We start from the raw sequence: 25,793 nt of genomic DNA on the forward strand, positions 1-25,793 counted from the left end.
TCTAACAGAAAGCACATTATAAGAAGTTTCACATCTCTGTATTTTTCTCTGTTGCCAGTATATATGAAACTTACTTACAATTGCAATGGAAGATTCATCAAGTTATAAGCTATTTTAGTTATAATGGAGACTCATTTATTTGACAACCTTGTATTTCTGTCTCTAATTGTACAAGCGCTCTGGGAGTTGCTTTTGAGAACCTTTTTCTTTCTACATTTTGGGCTTTGCAAGCTACTGTTGGACAATTTCCTGCTATTGTATAAATAAATCATGCTTGTACTTAAGTGTTCTGTATGACTTATTTAGTTTTCATATTTTGAAAAGCTGTTATTTGAATGGAGTCTCTCTTCTCTGACTCTTTCTTGCCAGGGGTTATTCTACTGTCGATGAAAATGCATAGCATGGAAAAAGCTACAGCAGCAAGCAAGAATTGCTGTAATCCTTTTAGTTTTGCCATTTCACAAGCAATTAAGGTTTTCAGGGGTAAAATAAGTTCACAGTTCAGCCTCTAATAGTAACTATATCATGTTTCTTTCCTGGAATATACTAAGGACAGGCTGTCATTTAAATATAGATTTCCCGATGGGGAGGATGAATGTTATGTGGATAACAGAGTCTACTTGATCTGCTGCATTTCTGATTTCCAGAGGTGTTTTGAGCAGGCCTGTTACTCCGAGAGCTTCAAATTGGTAATTCTTATTTTTGCTTTGTTCCAACCAGATGTAATTTCTGTAATTTTCCATTATTTTCCATAATCATTTTCTACCCAGAAGCACTAATATCTGAACTGAGGCCAGTTGGATTGAGTTCATCAAAAGTAAACAACAGACATCAGAGTAATGCTGTGCTACGAAAGATCTGTACAAGCCAATGCCCTTGCAAATGATGGAGATGATGGCTGAGGGGCCTTAGTACTTATTTCTACAGACCGCTGTTACTGAACATTGATGTTTTTAGATGCTTTTGTTTGTCCATTTTCCTTCTCCTGTGCATTTAATATCAAATGAATAGAGCTTTCTCACTTGACATTTCAGGCAAGAGCTAACAGTTCAATACAGCACCTGTGGTAGCAAATTGTTGTCACTCCCTGCCTCTAACAGTCCATACCTCTAGTCATGGCCCAGTCACAGTGCTTGCTTTGTTAATTGCTTTCCTTAGCATTGCACCTGCAGCAATTAGGCATTTTCTGCTTTGTGAGTTGTCAAAAAAAAAAAAAAAAAAAAAAAAAAGATTTCCTTGCCTCTGATGCTTTCTGAAACCAGAGTACCAACTGAATATATTCTTCAAAATGATCATGCTAGAGAGAGGGATAAACATGTACTGCATGTACCTTATATACATTTCCTATCACTTCTCACTGTAACCAAAAGAGCTAATTTCCCCTTTGCTTCTTCCCCTTTCAGTGCACAATTCTGAATAACTGAACATAACTACAGTGGGATTGTCTTTCTTTAACAAGTGAATTTAAATGGAAATAAAAGAACGGAAATGGATTTCTATTCCCTTTCTAGCACAGTCTAAAGGATCATAGAGGAGAAGATCCAGGTCTGAATTATCTACAGAAAGAGGAGGAACAGTCAGCTAAACACCCAAGAAAAGGACTAAAGTAAGAATAGAATCTGCTGTGAGAAACTTTTAAAGATTTGCATTGAGCCTAGCTGCAATTTTATGAAACTGTTCTATCTAAATGAGTTGAATCATCATTGTTATAATCCTGCAAAAAGAGAAAATATGATAAAGATAGGACTTAATAGCATAGTGAGAGTTCTTTTTATGGCAGCCTTTGAAAACTGTGTTTCTGCAGCCAGTCAAAATAAAGTTCCAAAGCTAAATTGCTTGAAATACATACACCCACAATAAAAATTTGAGTTGGAGTGGCATAAACATGCAATAGAAACTTTGCTACTGTAGGAGAGAAGCTGTTTTAATTTGTCACACAAATCTCAGAAGCCCTATAATGAACATAAAGGGGAGTATAAAATAACTATATAACTAAAAAATTACTGTGGAGGAAGTTATTCCAAGAACAATACAAGCAGGAATAATGTAAAATCACTGTATAGTGCAAAAGAGCCTTCATCCATAAGAATGAAAATGATAAATTGTTTACTTCAGAGATTCTAGCAGGAGACCAGAAAGAAGATTTGTGCAGTGAATCTCTGGAGCAGGAATATGTGGCATTTAGCAACTTTCTGTACCCCCATTGTAGATTTGTAGGCCTGAAGACACTGTGATTATTTCAAGTATATCCTAAAACATCAAGCTCAGTTTCAGATTTCCAACAATAAATGAACAGTGTTCCACTAGATTCACCCTACGACAATTTCTGTTGTCAGTTTTGTAGCATATACTCTAAAGAAAACTTGTGAAAACTTTTCCTAAGAAAGGAAAAGCTTATTTGTTTTGTTTTGTTTGTTTTTTCTTGTTTTGGACAGCGAGTTACTCTAACCAGCTTTGTTTTTCTATGGTGAATAAAATTTGTGTCCATAAGTTATTATAATAGTATATTCCTATTCTATTCAGTATTCCACATTGTCTCACCAAATGGTATGTTAAGAGACCTAGTAGATACAATTAGCTCCATTTGCCTTTTTTTTTTTTTTCCTCCAATCATTGGTTAGCTGCAACTAAATTCTCATTTAAGCCCTGAAGCAGTGTCAGCCCCCATGCATTGTCAAACCCCAGCAATAGATTTAGCCACAAAGCTGCCTCACTAGCAGAACTGCTGAGAAAGGAAGTCATGCTGGGCCAGCCCATCAGGCTTGAAGGCTGCTTCCATGCAAATTGCCACACATGTGGTATATCAAGATCTAAGAACACCTGCCCAACTAAATCACAAGCATGAGTTGATTTGTACTGGGGGTCACAGAAGGAAGAAGTGCTTTGGAGTGCTGAGCAGCAATACGGATATGAAGACCCAATGCAGGAGTTCAGTATCACCTGAACAAATTTGAGGAAATCATTTTTACCCTAAGCTGTGATAAATCATTTCCTTGTTTAGGCCCTGACATAAGTTATGCTAATAGTGCTGCAATAACATTGTCTTAGCTGCAAATTGAAGGAAATCCAAAGCACTGAGGAGCTCAAAGGTAAGACAAATTCTTCCATGCTCTCCCTTCAACTCTACTAGATAGTGAAGTACTTGTGCATTGTCTCTCAGTGTTAATCTTCGTGCAGTTTGTATAAGAAAAGTGTAGGTAAAATTTAAGTGAATCCTAAGTGCTGTGGCACCTGAACAAAACGGGTAGTGGTGATTCCACAGCAGAAATACACATATGGAATAATTCCTTTGGTAAATGTGATGTCACATGAAGCTATCTATTCTTGCATTAAAGGATAGGATGTAAGCGAGAATGAGTACACATGTGGATAACTGTTCTTGAGCAACTTTTATTGTGATGTCTAATACCTATCAGTGTAGTTCAAATATTTGACTTATAACTGAAAACAATTTTAACAAATGCTTTTAATTAAGGGGATGATATGAGTAATTTATAATGTCTTTCCTTAACATATTTATGATCGCTGTGCATAGCACGTTAGTATAGCCCTTAGTATGAAGTTTGACTTTGCAAAATTCCTTCTACTGACCTTTTGACTATTCCATTCAAATACTGTTAGAATAGTATTTGAGCGCTGTGAGAAGAAAATGAAGTAGTTTGACAGAACTAAGGATCACTAGTTCAGACAATGCAGTGCACAAAGACATACAAATTTCTGACTATGAAATTATTTTGAGAATAAAGAAATTTCTCAATTTGTTCAGAAGCTTTATTTTGACTGTGAAAAATATTTCCAAGAGCATTAAAATCAGCACTGACAGCATTTTTTGTTACAGTCAAGTAATATTTTCTAGCATTTTTTTCCCCATCTGCCCTCAATATAAGAAGAAACCATACCCAATATATCTTGTCAAAAAAAACTCTAACCAGATCAATCTAACATCATTTAGGTTCAGGAACTGATGAATATAAACAAGTGTTTATACTTGTGTTGCTGATCTGTTTGAAAGCTGACTGAACATCTGTTGCTTTTTGGCAGAGGGACAGAGAATGTACAGATTTTTAAAGCCTTGTAAAATGTTTTCTTATTTATGTAATGACCGATATTTCATTGCAGTTACTTACCTGATTAAAATTAGTTACCAGAGTTGGAAAGATCAGAGAAGTTAAGAGACAGGAACATCTGGTAGTTTTTTGGAGATCCAGCAACCTTTTAAACAAGACTTAGACTTTGAATTCCTTTCGAGTTTATTTTTGGCCCCAAAGCCAGAGAGAATAGTAATGGGTTGGAAGGAACACTGTATTGCAGTGAAGCATATCCCAGAGGAGGCTTTGTGATGGGTCTCTAGCCAGTTTCACTGAATCAAGTATTTTCCTCTGAGAGACAAAGGAGAGAGAATAAGAAGATGTTTCTTTTCTTAATAATAAGTACTATTATGTCCACAACACTTCTAAGCTTCTATTATATATAATATATAATAGAATATAATAAGTAATATATAATAGAATATAATAAGTAATATATAATATAATAAATATATAATTAAAGAACTCCTAAAATACTCTTTTTCACAAACAATAATAATTGTGCATTTGTAATTAGAATAGAGTAAGATTTCTGAGAACACTCTTTAGAAGTACTGGAGGAGGGAAACTCTCCACTCAGATAAATATAGTTCACTGGCAGGCAGAAAAGTAAAGTTTTGGGATGATGGACAGTAACAGATATTTTTAAATGTTAGAATGTTAAATTCAGTCTTCATTTATTTATATTTGAGATATTTTAGTCTTTGAAATGAACATTAAAACTTTCATCTAATTAGATGTTAACAACATCAAAATCTCTATAGGCACATCTACACTGTACAGCATGGTACAAAGTCGACATCCCCAAGCTGACATCAGAAGAAGTATGAACAGAACAGTACAGTCACCTCATTTTCCTCAGCCAATTTGTTGCTTGCCTGGAAGCAAGTGTTGGAGCTTGGGATTGGAACTTGAATCATTAGTGATATTTTGCAGTGTTTCATGGATGACAGTGCAGTTTGCTTGGAGACAAGATATCTTCCAAGATGATCTTCAGTGCCCAGAGCTTCCCTATTGAGCCTGCAGCAGAGCTTCTTTGCCTTATCTGAGGCTAACTGGTTAACCATCACTCTTAACTTTTGCGACACTGCAGCACTGGGGCATTTGTTAATGGTGCTATGTTGTTAGACAACTGAAATTTAGGTTGAAACAAACACTAGGGATTGACAGTTTCACTGTCACTGGCCCAAATTTTAGTAGCTTAATGACTGAGAAGAGGTAAGTGTTGGATCTTCTTATTACAAGCATTTGACTGAAAATATATGTGATTCTATCATCACTTATGCATCCCTTGAGTATTAGTGAAAATTCAATTAAGCCTGTCATTTTCTTCCACCACCAAGTTATTTATTGGAACAAAAAATGAATGTTTGCTAGGTACTGCCAGTCTGTAACAGAAAAAATAAGATTAGTTTTTTCTCTGTGTGATTTTTAAATCCTCATGTTGCTTATGATACAACTAAAAATCATATTTCCCAAACATGGCATGCATCAATTTAAGTTTAATTAACAATAATGGCATTGAGAACATCTTGGTGCTCTTCATAGTATTGAACAGTTGTTGGCAGAGTCTGCTGTGCTGTCAGTAATTATGAATATTTCCCCATTGTATCATTTCCATTTAATTCACTTTTTTTTTTTTTAAATGAAATCACATAATTTTATAGACTCTCTGGGTATGTTCAAGTCTGCAACCTACAGTGTCACACAGCACAGCCAACCTGCTTTCTTAGATTAAATCTCTACCAGTCTAAAAATAACTCTGAGCATATGTGCTAAAGCACTTTATGGTAACCTTTCTTTTCTCTCAACATAATAAATCAAAACTGCAGAGCCAAGCATATGCTATTGCAGCTTCTATTGCACAGTCATACATCACTTCTTGGTGCAAGAAGGAAATTGCTGATGTGCCTATAACATATAATCTGTTGATAAGATTTTAAGAAGAAATATAGTATCTGTGAGGAAAGGTATTTTAAAAAAGAGATGTTAGGCTTTGTAACTTTCTGTAGAAATTTTAATTCCCATAAGTGTTCTATGTTTGTAGATAATCTCCTGCATGATTGATTACTAATGATTTATTATCTTGTGATTTGCAATAGTTGAAATCAAAGACTGTCTTAGGTCACCTTGAATGGACCTCATTTACATTCCTCTGGGCTTTCTCAAGGTCTAAGAACTAGTGTTCAGAGCAGCTTCTTCATCTCAAGTATAAAATGTATATCTGTAAAGCTGAAGAGACATTGCTCTGGTTTGGCATGCTAGGTGTCCTCTGTTCAATAGGAAAATGTTTGAGACATTATCTCTTGTGCCTCTGAAATGGGTTCAAGTATTTAAAATTTGAAATGAAATTTCTCATGAAAAGAAACTAAACATGTGAATCTTAAAGAACAGTTACTCTCCTTAATAGTGAAGAGCAGTAGATGCTAAGAAAAAGTTGCTGATCAACCTGCAAGAAGGACTGCAGGGAAAGAGGAAAAGAGGACGAAGTTTGTGATAATATCAGCGGTATACAGATGTGTCAAAAGGAGAGGTTGTGCACAGAAAGTTAATAAGTACTCAGAGGTAACAAAGGCAGTACCAAGGACTTCAGAGGTCTGCAGCTTCTGAGCATTAACAGACCACAGAAGAATAACAATGGAGAATACTGGTGTGATGTTTTGTTTTGTTATTGTTGTTTTGGTTGGTTTTTTTTTTCCTCCACATCTTATTTCTTGACATGGTAGAACAAAGTGGCATTCAGATCCTCAGTTATTTCAGTGAGTTTTTGTCTGTTTGAATTGGCTTTAGGATAATGCAGTGTCTTTTCTGATAACGCCATGTCTTTGTTGTTTTATTTTTAAAATCAAAATCTGCAATCTAACTGTTGTGAGTGAGTAAAGGAGCAGCCATACAATTAAGCAGGTTAGCTGGTTAGCCAACCGAAGGAGATACTATTAGAAACAGCATTTAGTCTCTGTGCATTTTCCTTCCTTCCTACCTACCTACCTACGAAAAATCTGTAACCACACCAGTTATGGGAAGCAAAACTTATATTAATAAAAAATAGGTAATGGAAAAATCTATCAATTTCAATTTATTTTTATTTTATATATACATTACAACATATAGTAAAATTAAATAAAGTCAGGATTTTTGTTCTTTTTATAATGCTCTGCTAGTAGATTAAAAGCTTTTGATCATCATGTAGGTATTAGAGCACTGATATGAAGATATCTGGTAGTGGACTGATTCAATTCCTTATTGTGCACGATGATCTTCAACAAAATATTTCGTGGGTTTTATGATTTGCATTTTGGTAAGCCTCTTTGATCTTCAAATATTTTCTTTCTTTTTTTTTTTTTTTTTTTTTTTAGTAGCCTTAAACATTTGTCTATTGAGACCTTTTCTTTTTTAATAAACTTGTTTTTCAATTGTAGAATACAGCATTTCTTTTTCCTATGGTCCCCATAATGTTATGTGAAATTGGAGTTGAACAAGTTGTTTATATCACTTAGGTTCTTGCACTGTGTCTAGGAATTTAGGAAATCTCTTTTAAGTGAACTACAAGAAATTGTGTTAATGATTGACAATCAACTGCCCACTATTTGGGAACTGCTCTTGTTTATGAGCAGGCCCAAACAGTCTCTTCAGGCTGACTTTCTCTCTCTTAGTCTGGATTCTGAGCTAAATGCACTCTCAGCAAGTGTAGTTTGTTGTGAGTCTGAACGTGGTCAGTGCCATGAGGACAAGAATGAACAGCGCCTGCTTATTTGCTTGTAGTATGGTGCACAAAAACAAAGAAATACTCTGAAGTGAGACCAACTTTTTACTTTACTTCATCAAAGTAAAACACTCCTTAAGTCTTGGGACTGATTTTTAGTAAGCTCAGGTCGGCAAGCAAATAACTGAGATCATTATAAAGAAAGGGAAGGATTCTTAGCTTTATTGCTCACCTGTTGGAAAAGGAGAGTTACTTGAAGGAAGATGGGAGGGATGGAGCCCTGAAGCATCTTATTTGACAGCACTAGTGAATATTACAGATGAAGAGGAGCCATCTCTATAGGAAGTGTTAAAGCTGGCACATTCTTTCTCCCCTATCAGGAGGTCATAGGGAGGTATTACATACAACTGCCATATGGCACCACTTGACAATACTGCTGTAATTAAAAATAACCTCTGAACACCATAAGAGTGCTGTGAATTTCAAGAGTATGGGTTTTTCACTCTTTTTTGCAAATTTGCCAATAGACTTCATCTGCTGATTTCTTCCCCAGAAAGGAAAGCAGGTATGCTTTTTACAATATGTATTTTATAGCAAATCACTGAAACATTCAAATGCCCAATACAGAAGTTAAGTGAACACATTTCTTTACTGTTAACGCTGTCAAGAATAGCAAGAGACAAGATATTTTACTCAGAGTACTTAATCTCTTTCGAAATAAATTTCTCAGTTTAGATTTAAGTGCATCAAGTACAATGTTAATGCAAGTAATGCTCCTTTGGTTGTCTGTCAGTTATTCAGATCTGAGTATCTGTGGTGTGTAGTCACTGCAAATTTTCAACTGAACTTTGTCTAGCTCCTTTGACAGTCAGCCATTAGAGGCTTAAGAAAGTATAATGTGTTCAAGCACTGTAACTCAGCTGATTACGATAACAAAACACAAAGAGATATATTGTACTGTACAGCTTATTAAGAAAAAATGTGTATTATGGAGAAGGGTATTTAAAAAACACAAATATAATCAATAAGGTAGATTATCATGCAAAAAAAAAAAAAAAAAAAAAAAAACAACCCAGAAGTGAAACTTTCTTTGATTGATACTGGTAAATGATGAAGAAGGATGAAAAAATTGACAAAGTCAATTGTGTGCTACAGTGTTACTACAAAAGACTAATACAAATCACTTGCTAGGGGTGCATAGCTCACTTAGGAGTGAGCTAAAAGTAGTTTTGGACCTGAATTACTTTTCTTGGTAGTATTTATTATTTAAAAAAAAAAAAAAAAAGAGAGAGAGGGTATTTGGAAGTGAAAATTTTTAAATGAAAATTGTAGTAAGGAAGACAGTGACAATGGGACGTGTGGGTCATGGAGAAGACTTTATTTTTGTTACATTATTGAAGTTCATTAAACTTTTAAGGGTCATGACAGAAATATACGGCTTTCTTGAATCTCTAATCATCCATTTAGTACAATAATGAGGGGTTCTTGTGAAAGCAAGAGTTCACCTGTGTAAATAAAGATCACATTGGCAGTGTGATTTAGACTGTGGATCTCACCAGTAATACGCTACCAGATGGACTCTAAGGAGCAGACTGGGGGCTGTAAATAGAACAGAATGCTAAAAGCAGCCAGGAAAAAGGCCACAAAATTCTGTCTTCATATATTGTGCTACCTGTTTATGTCAGGACAAAGATATCTTCCATGATGGCTTTTTATCTTTAATGTAGTCTACACTTACAAAAGAGTTTGGGGCCACACAACAAACATGACATCAACAATTTTAGCTCTACAGCTAGTACTTTTTGTAAGTTTCCATACATGCTTTTCCAATCCCACTTCATCAAAACTATACACCCAATTAGAAAACATGCTGTCATTTTACAAATTGTGTGGTATTAACAAACAATTTGAACTAGTTATAAGGGACTTTGCTAATCACTCTTTAAAAAAAATGCTTCAAATTTTCTTGTTGCTGTGTACCTATACAACATATATTTTCATATATTGTCTTTCAAGGCACGTACTTTTGTTGTTTGACTGATAGTTCTTTTTGTCATGCTGATTTACTTCTTTGTTGCAGGGATTGGGTTTTACTAACATTAAAATCACCTCGAGGAAATGTGCGAATTACCTGGAGAGAGTAGGATGCAATGTTGCATCCATTTCTAATTTTAATTGGATGGAGGTCATAAGATCCATCTGGAACATAGAACTGGGGCTGGTGTGTTGGTGTGTTTTTCCCCAGATCACATAATTCCTGATGGACTTGTGCAAAGCCATGGGTGTCAGTGGCCAGACTGTTACTCAACAACATGCATAAGGTACAATAGTACCAAAATGGAGAGAGAGCATGCTGGCTTGTTAATTGCTTAGAAAAGTTTGAGGGGCAGCGTGGGCAGTTGTAGGGGAAGCTGATGTTTGACTCAGGAGACCTCAACTCATTGTGGCCTTCCAGTACTTGAAGGGAATATATAAACAGGAGGAGGAATGACTGTTTACATGGGTTGATAGTGATAGGACAAGGGGGAATGGTTTTAAACTAAGACAGGGGAAATTTAGGTTAGATATTAGGAGAAAATTTTTCACACAAGGGTTGGTGGAGCACTGAAACATGTTGTAACATGTTGTCCAAGGAGACTGTGGATGCCCCATCCCTGAAAGCGTTCAAGGCCATGCTGGATGTGCCTCTGGGCAGCCTGGTTCTAGTGGTTGGCAACCCTGCCCATGGTGAAGGGTTGAAACTAGATGATCATTATGGTCCTTTTCAAGCCAGACCATTCTATGATGCTATGTTTCTGTTTCAACCACCAGCCTGTTGGTAAGCTATCACTGGCAAGTGGCTTTTCCTGCTTGTGCTGCTGCTACTTTGGCAAGCTATGTATCCTCTCTATTAGAAAGGAAGCTTTAGGAGTATGGCCTTGTCACAAACTATGTAAATACACAGCACAAAGTTCATTTGTGTCTTTCTGCCAGATTCTGCACTGCTATTAGCTGTCAAAAATCCTAGAGAATTTTTGAGTTTGACTGTCCAAACCTTTCATAGTTTCCTACTAGAATATTTTGCTGTGGCTGTTTCTGGGTTTCTGCCTGCCTCTTACCATACCATTATCTCTTATTTTATATACTTTTTAATATATAAAATATACTTTATATATATATCATATACTTTATATATTTTATATATATCTTATGCTGCTCTTATTTTTTTTTTTTTTAATACACACAACCCCCCCAAAAAAATTTTAGCTTTCCTTCTTCTCAGTTAGTTTTCCTGGCTCTTTCCTCTTGGAGTAGAAGTATCTCCCACCCTAGAAGTTTACTGCTGGTGCTTTCCTCTCCTGTGACTTTTCTTTTGAAGGGTTATCACAGTTGACTAGAAGATTTTTGTGTAGGAAGCGAATTACTATGGTAGTCAAAGACCATCCAGTACAAAGTCCTTTACATCCTTGAGACAGATGTGTACAGACCACGGTGGCAAATCATGCTGGATGGGGAAAAAAGCCATTTAGACTGTGTTGGGAGAATTTAATGGATGTTGATCCAGTTCTTAATGGGATTCTTTAAAGAAACTTAATTTGGGGTCTGATTGTTTCCTTCATTTGTGAAACAGACTGTGGTGTGAAATGAGTTAGACAGAAAATAGACAAGAAAATAGGGAAAAAAAAAAAAAAAAGTAGGAAAGGATTTCACCTCTAGGTAGATAAATCTATTCTGATTTTACTTTGAATTTTCTCTTTCTGTCTTAGGTTGTTTCAACTTCCCAGAAGTAGATTTTAGTCCTACTTTGCAGTATTTGTAATTGAAATATATTTCAGTTATCATCAGCTGCCAAAGAACATAGAAGGCAAAAATAAATAAATGAGTTTTGTTGAACTTCATAGATAATGTGAATGCTTTGTTGGGGTGGGGATTATCCTGTCTTGAACAAAAACAGATTAGTTTTGCTGAACTGGAAGTTTGAAAATAATTATCTTTTGAGTAGATGTGCAGTGTTCTGCTTTCAGGTTTTTTACATTTGACTTTAAAATGAATGGAAAGGAACTGTTGAAACAGCAAGAAACTTGTCTTAACAGCACAGCTAAATCTTTGATACAGCAGTGGAGTCTTAGTTCAGTCTCTCTTGCTGGAAACTGTAACGGTGATTTCACCTGAAGTGGACAGTACCTCGGGAAATTTCTGTTTCCAGTTAAAATGGCATTTATTAACTATTCAAGTGACTGCATTCTCCATTTGGTGCTTAATGTTTCCTCAAGACTTCAGGGTCAAACATAACAGAGGTGAAGTTTTTTATTGCTGTTGTTATGAATCTGCTTTAGGTGGAGTCTGATTCTTTTCTTAACTAATAAATATTGTCCTGTGATAGTTCAGGTTCTTCAGGGAACTGCTGCTCACGACAAAAGTCTTGTATGAATAGATAAGCAGGGGAAAACAACTTGAAGGCTACAAATGTGTGCTCCTGTCCTTATAGCACAATGCTTAAGATGTCAAATGCAAGGAATTATTAAAAGAAAGAGTTGAAAAAAAAATAAGAAATTGTTAATAACACTCACACAAAATATCAGAAATCTACCTGAAAATGTTTTGGGGGTGTTTTTTTCTTTTCTTTTGAGAGTCATGTAAAAAAAGTATTTAAGCATATTCTGGTAGCACACTGACTGCATATGGACTGCATGTGTGGAGGAGAGATTAATCATGTAAGGCCTTAATTGTCAGGCATCTGAGCGAACTATTCTGTTTGGAGGTAACAGGTAAATAAATGTCCCTTCATAGCCAACATGTTAGCATAACTTGTGTTCCTCCTTGATTTCCTCACATGCTCAGTTGAAAGCACTTGCAGGGGGAGAGTCTTGTGACAGTAGGTCAGACAAGGAAGGTAAATATTTTCCAGTCATTCTATAGGTAATTAATGGAAAAACATAAAGTTATTTTTTTAAATGGATATAAAAAGTATAATGAAGAAGGGCACGTGTTTATTGAGTAGTGTCCGAAAGTACACATTATTAAGATAGATAAAGTAGAGTGGTCCTCACCTGGGATTTCTGTGCTATGGGAAACCTTGTGGGGTGGAGCATCATCTGAGTCATTCAGAAGATATTTTGAAAACTTTTTTGAAACCTTTTCTTGTTTATTTATTGAAATTAATGTATTTATTAATGTGCATGTGCATTTGAACCTTGAAGGCTGAGTTCTAAAGTCTTCTATGTAGATTATTAATTAAAGTTTTCTGGGAGTTAGACTCTAAATTTTCAGTGTCCCCACAGTTTGGAATAGCAAAGATTGAAAATCTATGTTATTCTATTTCTGTACAATAGATACTGCCTTGGGAAAACAGTATTTGGGAAGCTCGGATACTATTAAGTTAATTGTCTGGGAAGTAGCTGTTGAACATTTATGGCAACTTAAATATTTATGCAAGGTATTTCAGGATCAATAACTTAAAATTTTCCAGCTCAATCTCTTTCACCTGAAAGCTACCAGTGAGTTGTAATTGGCATGCTTCTGTAGAATCTGAGTCTATCTGAACTTCATGTTTTTGAGTGCCTAAAATAAATTGCTGTATTTGTCTCTGAGTTATTAATGTACCTTTTACCCCACCACTTTGAGTGTAAATCTAATTTTTCTTTTTAGAAAAGTAGTATGTGAGACTGATATTGAGTTACATTAATATCACTGATTCGGTTCGGTTACACACCTTGAACAAGCAGAAGTAAAAAGTAGAATAAAGATATCAATTTTCTCATTATCTGCAGAAGTTATGTTAGGTTTAACAAAGAATCCATAAAACCTGCTGATGGATAATGAGGTTCCCTCATTGCTGGACTGGAGACTGTATTGTTAAGCAAGTTTTTCTTATGGGTAACAGCAAATGCTGTGAAAAAATATAAACCTTAATATAGGGAACAGAGGAACACATGATTTTACAAAAAAAATTCTGCAAGCAAACTGGAACGTAAATTAAGCTTGACAGTAGTCTAATAGACATGGATGTCCCCAATGAGGTCTAAGTGGCCTGCAGGTCTCTCTTATTCTTGTACTTCTTTGCAGCAAATATTCTTACTAAGGCAAGTTGGGCTTTTCACATGTGAATACTATTGCTATAGAAGTTTCTAAAACATTTTAATGTAGGTTTAATACACGTACTTGGGGCACGTTCGGAGGCAACATATGCCCTATTTATTTGAAAACTAAATACAAGAAGAAAAGCAGCCCCATTTGCACTCCAAAAAAAAAAAAAAATTACAAATCTGAACATCATAGATAATTTTTCTTTATGATAACCTAGGTAAGAGAAGTAATTATTATGAATTACTTTAAAATAATTCTGTCATATCTAGAATATTTACACTGTGGTAATTATATTCACATGGTTGGCAGAACTTACGCAGAAAGACAAAACAAGGACTCAAGATCCAGAAAACTATGACCTGGGGAAGAAATCTCTCTGATATACCCCAAACTCCTATTGAACCTAAGTTAGGTCCTCATTTTCTATCATTACCTTCCTGTAGGTCACTAGCTGGAAACAAGGATGTTGGAGTTTTTTGTCTGTTAGATTTTTGTTGTTGTTGTTGTTGCAAATGCTATCAAGAGAAGAATTTATCCTTAAAAAAGTAAGCCCTGAGTTCTCCTTGTATCACAGAGAGCACTTGTATCTATGCCAGCTTCAGGCTAATGCCTCCAGATTGCTATTGTGTCTTATAGTTGGCTCTTGCAGTCTGTCTCTGGCTGAGTTTTTTTTTTTTAATACATTTTTTTTATATATTTTTTCTTCTTATTTTTTTCCCCAGCTGGTAATGAATCATTGTATGCTACTTTGTTCTGCTTTCTAGTGTTCTGAGAGTTTGCTTATTTATTAATCAGAACAATAACAAATAGAAATGCACAGCCTTTTCATAGTCATTATTTGCAAAGCTCTTTGTTCCAGGCTACCTAGCACCTGTGTCATAAATTAAGTCTGTGACAGCCACATACATAAAATGAATAATAAAGCTTGTGTTTGCTTTGCACCAATTTAAAAATAATATACTTACACTCTGTGAATCAGTAGCTTTAATATTTGGTTGAAATTCTGAATATTACAACAAAATCATTTTCTCTTGTGCTGTAGCCATTTACTTTATGCTGATGTTACTTGTATGACAGAATGTGCACAACTAAAACAAAACAAGCTCAGGATCAGAATGGCTGTTACTGTGGAGAGGAAGGGTTATTTCTAAGTTCCCACATTCTGGTTTAAGGTACACAGCAGTGGGAAATTAAAAATATAAGAGGATTCACATAAATATTGAGTTCACTCCTGAAGGTCTGGGCTGCATGAAATTCATAGTGTGTTTGGAGAGCTACAATATATCTGTAGTTAAAGGATTTAACATGCTGGTGTTTACAGTTGGGGAAAAAAAAAAAAAGGAGAGAAAAAAAAGTTAAGTGCTCTTTTACTCTGCAGAATGTAGCTTTGACCTGTCATGGGACTCTAGAAATATGGGGCACTTGTTATAAACTGTCCAGGTTAGACATGGATCTGGCTGGGAAATTCAGTGCTATTATTAGGGAGAGAGAAAAATGGGAAATGTTTAGTTCTGGGAAACTTATTTCCCAAAAATAATTTGGAGAACAAATGCCACTAACAGTGGTAGGCAAAAAGCAGGCATGAGAGATGACAGCTGGCAGCTTTCATTACCAAATGGCCTCTGACAAAACAAGAGGCAGGTCCTGTATTGGGTCTATTTTAGACTTTTAGCAGGAGTAGTGCAGAAGGCGATCTTGGACCAAGTGACCACATGTAGAGAGTTTATATTAACTGGAAAATAAAAGAGAAAAAGAATATGCATATAGCAGTTTGAAGTTAGTTGAACACAAGTTACTCAAGGTTATGAATAAGGATGGTTATATCTTCAAAATAAAGATATTAAAAAAAAAAATCTAGTCCCCATATCCCTGGGAAGATAACATTTTTATAGAAAACCTTCAGAATGAAGTATTTCATTCACACAGGAAATTCTGACTATGTTAGGATACTCTGCATGATCTGGCAAAACAGATCAATATTGTTGACTAAGTTTGATATTTAATGTATTCAGATTGTAAACATGAAGCTTGGTTGTGAATAAGTATAGAAGATCTCACTGATACTGAGCAATGGAGAAAAGGAATATTATTTGAAACTCAATCTGAAATTGATAAATGTAAATTTGTCCACCTAGAAGAGAAAATAATCAGTCATGGGCTGTCATGTGATTATGAACCCCACACACAAGAGATTCAAAGTTATAATGAGCAGATGTACAAGCTGTTCATTTTAGTATCCAGCAATGGGAAGCAAAGAAAGTACTTGGATTAAAATGAAAAGAACACAAAACAATAAAAATCAATACTTTAATGTGTGCTGTACTGTATTCAAAACGTTGACATGCAAAAGATGAAACGTGGTAGAAAGTATGATTAAAGATGTGAGATTCCTTTGTTATAGGGAATGAGGAAATAGTGGGATGCTTCAGCCTGAAATACATATCTACATCATTCCAAGTTATCTTTTAAATCACAAGTGGCCTGGAAAAGGTGAACAGGGAATGATTGCTCATAGTCTCTTTCAATATTAGTAAAACCAAAAGCCCTGACTCTAGTTAAAGCAAAGAAAAGGAGACATAGTTTCTGACAGAATGGAATTCACGTAGCTCTGGATCTCACCCTGCTGCAAGATTTCCCAATGCTGTGGCACTCTCTCTCCTTCATCTACTCTCTTCCCTGTATTCATGCCAAACTGATGCAGAGGACTTTGCTTCTAAAAGGTGTAGTATGTTTATGAATGCTGTGGTTTTATTTTTCTCTTTAAAATTTGCTGATCAGTTCAAGCTGCTGGAGATATGCACCTTCTTCTAATTCTTCCTTTCCATATCTAGGCATTTTTCTGTACTTGTAGGAATGCAGACTGTGGCCTTCCAGATCCCCTGGGTCTGCTGCTGATTTAGGGAGAAACCATTCACAGTTTTTGTTCTTGTTGTTTTTTTTTTTTTTTTTTCCTTTTTTTAAGTTTGGGTGAGAGCATAAGTGTATGTTAACTCATAAGAAAGTTGTACTCAGATTCAGTATTAAATGTATCCTTCCTCCCTTCCCCCATCATTTTAATTAATTTTGATTACAGTGATTCCTAAGCTCCAGTTTTTTTTCTAGTTTCAGACAGGGCCTGAGGTCTTTCTGCAACTGCTTGTGGAATGAAAAAAAAAAAAGGGGGGGGGGGAGGGGAAGCATAGAAGACGGAAAAACACAGGGTCTAAAATGTCCCTCAAGGACCTGAATGTCTGTGCTTGGAAGGTTTACTGCAGCATCAGTAAGGCTTGAGCAGCTGGACATGCATTGTCAGCAGATGTACTATGCATTTCTGGGACACAGTGCCGGCCTTCTTGCCACTAAAATGCCTGACCAATGAAAAGTTTATCCTCACTAGCACTAAAAAGAACAGATACTGTCCAGATGTGAATTTTATATCCAATGCAGCAGGGTTAAGGAAAAGTGCTGCACTGCTGCCTCTGTTAGCCTGGGCTTGCAGGTGCAATGTGAAGCTTGCACAAGTCCTTCAGAGGCTACATTTTCTCCCAGCTTGAACACTTGAAAAGGTTAATTAATTATCTGACTGGCTGGCATAATTCAAGCACCTGCTTTCAGATGTTTAGCAGGCATTGTTTTCAAAACTGCTGTGCAGGATATCCAGATGTAATCCTCCCCTGTGTCCTATGTGTAGGTAGCTAATTTTCATACAAAACATGGGGTTGGGAATCCAGTATTAATGCTCAGCAGCACTTCAGCTTTGCTAGGGTTCTAGTGACCAGTGCAGCTGCTCACCCAGCTGTTTTCTGGCCTCCCAGCTTCACAGGGCACTGCCTCACTCACAAACCATCATGGGACATTGGATTAATTTTTCATGCTGCTTTTTCTCTCCCTCTCTTTCTTTCTTTCTTTTTTTGAGCTTTATTATCCCCTTTTGCTGTTGTGATTACAATGGAACCCTGAGGTCTTTTAGACTCCCAGTTGCTCCTGTGATGTGAATAATTAGTAAACTAGGGTCCTTATGATACCATTTATTTTCAAACACGTTTTTCTTACCCAAGTGGTTTTTCTTACCCAAGTGAGGAAAGTCCAGTGCTTCAAAAGAAATGGCTCTATTGAAGATACTGTCAAACTTTCCTGTGTATTGTGTTTTTGCTGTTCACCAGTTGTTTCTGTTTTGTTTTTTCTTTCTTTTTTTTGTTTTTGCTAGCAACTAGTGACTCAACCTCTGTGGTAAAGCTGTGGAAGGTTGCTGAAAGGCTCTGAATGTAGGAGTTGTTCAAGGAATGCTTATGTTTACTTAGCTCATCGCTCTTTGATTCTCTATACTTTTCTAATTGTTGCTGTTTATTCTGCTAATTTAGTCATAAAATAGATGAATAGGAATATTAAAATAAAAGAAAAATTTACAAAAGGCTAATAAGCGGTTTTCTTTTTTAATTAAATTTTTGCCTTTTGTTAAAGAGGTGGGATGTGGGAAGACTTTCCCTCTCTCTGATACTGTAGAAGTGTCACTAGCTATTACTGCACTGTATACATTCATCTGAGATTCCTTGCTGCAATTTGTAGAGGAAACTGGTAATTTTATACAAGGAAAAATAAGTAGATGACCACGTTAATTTTTTAACCTTCAGCGGCTGCTGGACAAACAGGGCCCAAAGACCTCCTATTAAAAGGCAGTGTAGCATTCAGAGGATGTTATTTTTTGTCATAGCTATTAGATTTCATTGCAAACATAGAGGGAAAACAATTTCAGATGCGAGTGAGAAGAAAAATATTTCAATCTGTATGCTTACAACACTGTCTTTTCTTTTCCCCTTTCTCCTCCTGTCCCTTTCTCCTCCTGTCCCTTTCTCCTCCTGTCCCTTTCTCCTCCTGTCCCTTTCTCCTCCTGTCCCTTTCTCCTCCTGTCCCTTTCTCCTCCTGTCCCTTTCTCCTCCTGTCCCTTTCTCCTCCTGTCCCTTTCTCCTCCTGTCCCTTTCTCCTCCTGTCCCTTTCTCCTCCTGTCCCTTTCTCCTCCTGTCCCTTTCTCCTTCCCACAAAAGACCCCTATACCTCTTTCACATAATGCAGGATTTAAAAATTTATTTAATGACCATTTGCATGGTTACTTGAAAGAACACAAAAAATTTTCCAGTAAGAATGTGAGCTACATATCTGTGGTACAGTGCTGCGTAGGGGTGATGCACTAGATAGATCTGAGTGTTAAGTCACAGTGCCACGAAAGGAAACTCAGATGCAAATGATTGACAATATCAGCCTTCAAGAAGATGTAATTAGTCTTTAAAGTTACCACCTTTTGAGACTTGTGGTTACAGTTTGTCTCTAGGTGTTGCTATTTTTGTTCTGTGTTTGATTGCAGAGTCAAAAAGAAACAGTGCGTGGGATTTGATTGTTTGCACATAGTGTGGTTCTTTATATATATATATAATTTTTTTTTTTTTAACCAGGAATAAGCTTAAATCTTTATAGCATGAAGCAAAATCTGTGAGGTGAATTTGTATGTGTGTTTTCTTCATGATGTGCTTTGAAGATTTTGTAACATATATTTTATAAAGACATAAATAAAATATAAAATCAAGTAATACATATAAAATGTGAAATTTACATGCAGATGAGATTGATAGACATTTGGAGATCTGTGCTGAATGTCCTAAAAATTTTAGAATGTGAGGAATGTAAAATGTAAAGTCATGTGAGTTTTTTTTTTTTTTTAAATCAACCCTCTTCATCCTCACATTTCCCTGAGAAATCTTCTGCCAATTTTTGATCTACTTAATTCTACAATTGTTTTGTAACACCGTAGGATTTGTCTCTGTAACTTCTGATTTTGCCTGTTTATCAGTATTTCCTTTGTGATGCTCATGATGTTTGTATGCCCTTAATGCAGTAGTTTCAGCAGTTGTCTTTTATTTTTATTATATTATTATTTGTTGTCTGTATTAAGTAATTCTTTTACACTACTGTGGCCCTTACATTTTGGGGAAAATCAAACATAATAGGTCAGTGTAAGTAAAAAAAAAAAAAATAATAATAAATTACTTATAACTTTCAGGAACAGGTATTGAACATGTGAGGCTGTTAACGCAGAGTGTAGGATAAATAAATCAGAAAAAAATAAGGTAACGTATCTTTCAAGTGTTCCTTATAAGTCAGCTAATGGAAGTATCCATTCCATGAGAACTATTTCTGCTAGCATTTCATTCTAGGGTTTGTCAAATACCAGCTGTTTACCATTTTAGTAGATCGTTTATATGATTCAGTGTTATTGTAGATAAAAATTGTCAGTATTATTAGTATTATTTTTTTGCTTGTTGTACTGAGCTGTTTCTTGGCTGTGTGTGACTCCTTTGGACTGATCATGCCAAAAATTAACAGGTTCCTAAAGAACTGGAGAAATAGAATACATTTATAAGTTAATCTGTTCTATGTAAATTCCATGGCTTAAAGCAAACCATCAAAACATAAATGCAAGATTGTATACTAAATGCACTAAAACAACTTGCAGGTATTAATTCTTTTGTATAACTTCTGAATTTTGATTGACTGAGAGTTGGCTCTCTCAATTCTCTTAAGCTTCATTAAAATAGTTGAGATACTTCCAAGTCTGGGAGAACTCTAGTAACAAGGTGCATGTGTATCAAAATTCACTTCGCACCAGTCAGTATCTTCAAACTTTTGTTTGATCAGTCTGTGGTATTTATGTTTTTGATGCAGGCAATTGATGTTTATTGTTGCTTTTGCCACTGACTGTGGGTGGAAGAAGAAATACAGGGTTTCTGTTACCAGAGGTTTATGAATATAGTCTGTTACTCATCTGAGAATGATGACATGACATTTATACTCATCCTGGAAGGGATAAGACTGATTTTGTGTGCAGCGTCATCTAACTTAAGAAGAAGCTATGTTCTTTTCTTAAAATAATTCGATTTTTTTTTTTTTTTCTCTATTTGCGAATACATCAGGAGATGGGCTTAGACTTCACATGACAGTTTTATCAGGACTGCTGTGTGATGTCCTGTGGCTGAGTAATGGGGTTGCATCTAGAAACCAGCCTTTTTTTATTTTCACATCGCATGTCCCATTGCTTCCGAAATTTCAAGATATAAGTCCACTCTTTTATAGCTGAGCTAAGCTGTTAAAAGCATTTTTCTAGGAAATGAGAATGCAACTATTCACTTTCTGCGCTGGGCCCAGCAGCATTAAAAGTTTGCTATATATCCCACCAAGAAGTGTGTTAAATCAAATGCTTTTAGGCTGACCAAAGAAAATGGGGAAACTGTTGGGAACAGTTTGATTTAGCCAAAACTCTCACTTGCAAAACAAAAGGTTTTAAGAAGTTACTAGGTAAAATTATTGAAACAGTATGTTACAAAACTGTCTCATCAAATGAATTATTTTGTAATCTTAAGTGCAGTTAACAGATGGATTAATTAGAAACTAAATTATTTGTGTGTAATAACCAGCACATGGGCCAACACTGGGTTATGATAAGAGGTGGTATGCTGTGTGACAAATGGCAGCAGAGGGGCAGTCTGGCAAAATGACGTCTGACATAGATGTGATAAGCACATGAAGCAAAGGTATGGAATTGAATTCCTTCCTGGAAAAAATTGCACCCAGTGACATTAATCTACACTTGCTAAACATTTATGGAGACCAAACAGTAGATGCTAGCGCAGTGAGGTGGTGGCTGGTATGTTTCAGTAGAGGCAGAAGTGACAGCAGATTTTTATGAAAACAGCATGCAGGCTTTTGTTCATCACTGATGAAAATGCATAGCTAATGATGGAGGCTATTTTGAAAAATCTGTTTTATAGCTGAGAATTTGCTCTATCAGAGTGTTATTGTGTTTTTTGTATCGATTGCAGTTTCCATGGAAATAGACAGGACACATTACTTTCAGAGCAGCCTATGTAATTATTATGGGTAGACTACAAATGCATGTCTTTAAAAACACATCTGAAGGCACACAAGTAGAAAACAAGCCTAATTTAATGGAGGATCCTACTTTTATTTTTTTTGCCCTATTGTCAATAGAGGCAACTGCATCATTGTGAGAAGGTAACAGCACATGAAATATTGGTAAGAGATTGGAACTTTACAGCCTGAATCTTGAATGCTGTCTTACTGTGTGACTGAGTTCTATAACCACTTAGTGTTGGGCTAAGGTGGTTTTTTGTAGGAAAATGACCAAAAGATGAGGAAGGAAATGATTTTAGATTGCATTAAAAAGGGGGCAAAAAAGGGAATGGGTGAGAAAGTTAATTATGTGCAACAAAAGAAAAATGAAAAGGAAGTAAAGTGGGAGTGGTTGGTATTGTGAATGAAAGTTATCAGGAGAGAGAACAGGTAGTGTACAAAATAAGAAACAGTAATGGAAAATGCAAGGAAAAAATGTAGCAAATTTAGGAAATAAATCAATGTGAAAGTAGATGGCGAGAAGAATCATGAGACAAAAATGAATTATATTGTTTTTGTTCTTTATATTTTATGAATTTTAGTGCCAAATGGAATACAGTAAATTGTCTGGCTACTGCATGTTATCCCATGATGCTTGCACTGATAATGAACTCTTCTGAGGGTAAAACTTGAATATTACAGTATTTGCTGCTTTAAACCCAGAAATTCTCCATGGTTGTGTTGTTTATAGATCTGTTCTGGTCATGGTAATAATGTCTATCTCCCCGGAATTTTTGTGCTGTTCTAAAATGTTTTTACATTTTTCCCTATGAATTTTCAGTTTTTCAAAACTGAAATTATCTGTATCTGTTCACTGACAGATATTTTGAAACAAAAGCTATTTGGGGGATACTTTTCTTGAGGCTTTCAAAATATGATGGTGTCTGGAAGTTTAAAGTTATACTGTTCTTCAGATCTGTATTTCTGCCCTGCTGACGATCCTCATTCCTTGGTTGGTATCAGGCTGGAATGAACTTATTCCATGCTATTCTTGCCCTGTGGCTGTTTTCTTAGATGGCAGTTTGCTCACCTGTTTGTTGCCATCTCACAGTGTCTCTGCACTCCAGCTCATGGCTGGGTATGTTCTTTGATGGCACAGTTTTTGACAACATTTTTCAGGATATATTTGACACTTGCAGAGACAAGGAACTGCTTGGACCAATATCCTGGTACTATTTCTTCTCAATTTCTGTATGTGCATTTTCTTATTATAGGAAAAAAAATATACAGTGGTAAAGCTATGAATATGCATAGTCTTTCATTTTGTTTTGCTTTTCACTGACATTTTAAAACTTTATGCAAAACTAATGCAGAAAGTCCAGAGCAAAACACCCAGATTTAATTTCACTCCACTAGCACTTATATTTGGCAAAAAAAAACAAGACAAAACAAAACATTTGAAGTACATTTAGTATGATTTACGTATTTTTATAAAATAAGAAATCTCAATTTAAATAAATAAATAAATAAATATATGATGGAAATTATTAAATGATATGTGGAATGGAGCATGGTAGAGAAATAGCTTTTTTGTATACCCCCAGTCAACAGCTGGGACATGGTGCACTTATCTTAGTCTGTGTATTTCAGTAAGGCAATCATCTGAGGTGGTGCTGTTGTTGTGGTTTTATAATTTTGTTATCGGTATTCCACATCATAACATCATGTAATGCACAGGTAATTAAAGAATTAATACTCCAGTTCTGTGGACTGTCAACTTTCCAGATGCCTGGTTCTCAGAAGAGAAGAACTACATATCGCAGAGGACTTTACGTTCAGAGAGGAAGATGAGCCACGGGAGGATGTCACAGGATCTCTGGCTCTCTCTTGCTCGCTGCCTGGCAATGTGTGGCTCTGCTCCCCAGCTGTGCGCCTCCAGTTCAAAGTAGGCTTTTTCAGTTTTGGACGCTCTCTTATTTTATTTGATTTATTAGCCTTAATTTCAATTATATTTTGTTATCTTGCATTCCAATATATTTAGTAAAATTAAGTTTTTCTCCTTGGATCGTTGCCACTGTTCTGTCTTTGGGCCCAGCTCCCATCTCCCTACCTTTTCCCTTCCCATTTTGGTGCAAGGGGCCTATGGACCTGCTGCCCCCTGTCACGGGCACAGATTGATCTAGATAACTCCATGACAGCTGTGTTGCTATCCAGCTCCTGGCTGTTCCGTCCAGATGTCATTCTCCCCACTGCACCATGTATTGCAGCTCCCAACTTCTGAGTCACATCCTTCTGCTCTATATGGCAGTGGGGATGACAGGCAGATTGCTAAAGGTGGGGCAGCATATTTCCATTCCTTTTGGCTTCTCTGGAAGAACAGGATCATGTGTGTGCAGAAATACTGCAGATCTGCATTTACCAGTGTTTGTTATTCACTTTCTAATTTCTGGGATATGCACTGTTCAGTCATCACTTTTCTGTGTAACCACAATCTAATTAGAAGCTGGAACAGAGGAGAAAAAAAAACCCTATATATAAACACTCACGTTGATATGTAAACAAGTGACAAAATTCAGGCAGCTCAGAATGAAAGATGACACTCTGTCCTTAATTTGTACCAGAGGGAAAAAGGATGTGAAGGGATGGGATGAAAGTCAGGCACAGTATATCAGCTGAGATTTCTGTTCCTGTGCACATCCAAATGTTAACAATGAACCTAATGTTAACAACTCTTTGAAGTTTTCAGAACAAAACCTCCGAAGGAAGTTAAACATAAGTCTATGCCCTGTAAGTGTTAATTTCATAGCAATCACCAGTTTGCATTAATTATTAGATGTAATTTAATTAACTTCTCCATTTTAAGACATTTATTTTGAGTTTTAAATATGATTTTTAGAAAGTTTGCTAAGGAACATGCAAGTAGGATGCATACTGTGGATCTTGAAACTTATATAAATTGAAATCCCAATGCAAAGCAGTTGCTCTGTTTGCACTGTAGGGGTGTATGTTTCTAATAGCTTAAATACTGAAAAAAATTTTCTTAACACATAAAGATTTTGCCAAACCTAAAGTCTATTCTTGTAGCTAAAGGTTAAAAATAGGTTCTTAGGTATAGAAATAAAAATAAATTAATATTTCAAACCTTTTTTCTTTTGCCTGTGACTAAGCCATAGCAAGCTTTCTCCTTTAAAATTCTTCTGGCAGTTTACTCAATGGTTTTCATCTCTCTTAATTTTCTTTTCCAAATATAAAATCTCCAATGGGGCTGCGTAGTATAATATTAGTCTTAATAGTAATACTGCAATATTAAGACACAAACCAAGGATATTGAATGTTATCAGTGTAACAATTAACAGTTGATTACAGTATTGATAACTGACTTGGCATACAACATTCCAGCTGTTTTATTTTTTTTTTTAAATAAAATAATACCTTAATTTATTTGTATTCCACAGCATGAATACATTCATTGCAAATTGCATGCACGTAAATGGGAATCCATTTGTAAACTACATAATCTTAACAATAAATAGTATTTGATCTAATACATGTTGGTAGTACATTTCTTGTTAAAAATGCAAGCTTTTACCAAAAAAAAAAAAACAACCCAAATTATTATTCTCCTTACAAATATTTTAAATATTTTAATTACATATTTCATACCAAGTATATAAAAATAGTATTTTTTTGATAAATTCTGAGGTTTCATTTACATAACAAATAACGTGCAACAATTGACCATTCTCTACCAACTCTATCTGGTTGATTGTCTAGATGACATGCAGCGACAATTGTCCCTTCGCCTTCACAGAACTGAAAAACAGACCAGCAGGATCCACAATCACTGGAAGCAAGCAGTGCCATGGATATTGTTTAGAGACAACAGTCAGACACTCAGGGAAAACCTTTGCTTCGATGAATAAAAGCTGCCTATGACAGTTCTTTTATCCTAGACTTCCAGCTGCTCTGACCCTCAAGGTCTTTGGACTATCACAACAATCTGCCAAACAGACCAGAAAGTTTTATTTGTATAGAAAATGCTCTTCAACATGCTTCTA

General features: G+C 35.7%; 1 long non-coding RNA gene across 1 annotated transcript; it reads left to right on the forward strand.

The window, feature by feature from the left end:
- The first annotated feature begins 2,877 nt into the window (after window positions 1-2,877).
- LOC149917472 (uncharacterized) lies at window positions 2,878-25,598 on the forward strand. The gene is made up of 3 exons (XR_016467461.1): window positions 2,878-3,089; window positions 23,521-23,680; window positions 25,510-25,598. It is a non-coding gene; the product is annotated as an uncharacterized LOC149917472 (long non-coding RNA).
- Window positions 25,599-25,793: the final 195 nt, after the last annotated feature.

Source organism: Phasianus colchicus, chromosome 6 (assembly GCF_987193195.1).
Source record: "Phasianus colchicus chromosome 6, bPhaCol1.hap1.1, whole genome shotgun sequence".
NCBI classification, from domain to species: Eukaryota; Metazoa; Chordata; class Aves; order Galliformes; family Phasianidae; genus Phasianus; species Phasianus colchicus.